Source organism: Montipora capricornis, chromosome 8 (genome assembly GCF_036669925.1).
Source record: "Montipora capricornis isolate CH-2021 chromosome 8, ASM3666992v2, whole genome shotgun sequence".
Lineage (NCBI taxonomy): Eukaryota > Metazoa > Cnidaria > Anthozoa > Scleractinia > Acroporidae > Montipora > Montipora capricornis.
In genome coordinates, this window is record NC_090890.1 from 48,686,977 (window position 1) to 48,689,476 (window position 2,500).

Below are 2,500 nucleotides of genomic sequence, written 5' to 3' on the forward strand. Positions count from 1 at the left end.
TATGTCAAACTGGATTGAAACCAGTGAAAAATGCAGAAAGAAAACATCTTCCAAACCGTTTTCCACCTGAACACGAAAAGCGTTGACTGTGTAAGAACTTTCGTTTATATATAGTATGGCCGTGTAGCCGCGTCGAGCCACAGAAAGCGCGCGAATTATGTTCGGGTGAGCTAACCTGGGTTAAGCCTGCAATCCAATCGAAAACCAGTGCCTGGTCAGCGGACAAATTAAAAAAAACAGCTGACCTCGATGAGCTCTTAGCTTGAGCCCGCGTTATGGTCACGTAATACTGGTCAGGGGATACCTTGTTTTGACAGGTGTCAATTAATCAAAAGATCGATGTCCAATATCAAAGATGTATGCTGTAAACTAGCATGATCCTGATCACATTGGCATACATGGAGGGGTGGACGTACGGACGTACGTACGTACAGTCGTTCATGACGTCATGGCTATAAAACCAAATTTTTCAAATCTCCATATCCAGATCAGCGCCTCGACTCTATTGTATCCCCTGTTTTAAGAATCTCAGAAGCAGTGTAAACTTAAATCTAAAGAAATGTTGAGACCTGCGAAGAATATATTCCCGAAATCTCAGCAGAGTGACAGAAAACGTTCAGTCATATATACGCCTTTTATAAAGATAACAGACTAAGACAATGTTCTTTAAATTTTCACATAGAATAATCACAACTAGCTAGAAGGGAGTTGAAAAGATATATGGCTAGTGACGATCTCTGTACTCGATGCTTGAATCGGAAACTTGAAAATTGTGGCTTTTTGTAATTTTCTTTTCACTTATCTTGCAAGTAAAATGAATAAGTCTCTAAGTATTGTAACATAAGTCAAATGTAAATGTCATATTTATATAAGCCTTTTAGGAAAGTATATTGTAATATATTCCCTCTCCTTAATTTTCGTTCTTATGTTTTAAAGGAAAATAGCTATAACTGAGGTTATATTAAAGGGGCTAGGTCACGCTATTTTAGGTAATTTTGTTTAATTTTGTTAATTATGAGCTCTAAACGTCAAATTGGCAGAGCAAGAGTCTTTCATTTGCAAAATCACGGCCACATAACAACTGAGAATGATTTTCCAGCTGTGTAAATGACATTTTGATATAGACTGATATAAATTTGAAAAAAGGTGGGCCGACCTTTTTCAAATTTACCCAAATTCAATCCATTTCAATCCTCTCCAGTTTTGTCCATCCATGTCCCTTCTTGGCTTCCCTGTGTTTTGTGAGAGTTCTTCTATAGATTTAAAGAGTTATTTTGATATTTTAGTTAATTCTATGACCATTCGATCAGTGTTGAAATTGCCTAAAATTGCGTGACCTAGCCCCTTTAAGCTTTTTATAGAACATCATATAATATTAGCTTAGCTCTTTATAGCATATCCAATTTTGTAGTTTGGTACAACGTTTATTTAGTTCCTCTGTTACTGTTATGTTTTTTGTTTTTTGTTTTTTTAATAATTTTGCTGTGTTCCTTTTTTGTGAGTGTATGGTGTTATTTCAATAAAATTAAAATAAATATATAAATAATAAAACAAATGCGTGCTAAAGAAGCTTTTGGGAAAAAAAATAAATTAAACATTTCAAAAGTACGCACGGGGATTTTAACATTGTCGAATCAGTAATACTGACAACTTTGCACTTTTCTGCAAAGTTGCCAGAAATGAGTGAGTCTAAGGAAATGACTTTAGCACGAAGTAGTTCGGTAAATCCAGTTTGGAAGAGAACTGCGAGAACGGCCGGTTTAGCATTGAAGAGGAGACAGATTTGTTTAACTTTGACCAGGTGGGTAAGTATCAAGAAATATGATCCATCGGCAGCGTTTAAAAGGGGACTGAAACAAATTGCAGGGGATGACACTGCCAGAACAGTGAATGAATCCATAAGAACACTAAAAAAAGTAACCTTTAGGTGTTTAAACGTCTGTAATGTCTGAGCAACCGTACAGAGTGCACTGCCTCGTGATTCTGCTAATTTGTTTTCCCAAGTACCCTCGGCCCAAGTGTTACGTACCCACTGTGATTTCGAAGTGTACCTTTGGCTCAGCAAATTCCGATGTGCAAGGTCCGCAATGTATAAACCAAAGACTTTGTATCAAAGATGCGTGGGCATCCAACGGCATCAGTACGAAATAATGGTTTGGCGGGTTTGCATGTGAGTGTGATGCGAGGGCCAGGGGATTATCAATCTATCAATTTCTATCCACTAGGAGATTATCTATTTTTAACAATTATTCGCCGAAGGGGAGGTGAATATCGGCGAATAAAAACCCAGACGAAGTCGAGGTTTTTATTCACCAATATTCACAGACCCTGAAGTGAATAATTTTCTTAGTATAATTACAAAGGGTGATTATTTCCCCTAATGCATTTTCTTTAAAACAATTAATTTCTTTTTCTGTCGCCTCGACAATTCTTGTCCAAAAAGGTTTTTGACGGCCATTTTTTCTCAGAGCTGCAAAAATGCTTTCAGTTCGCTTTATCG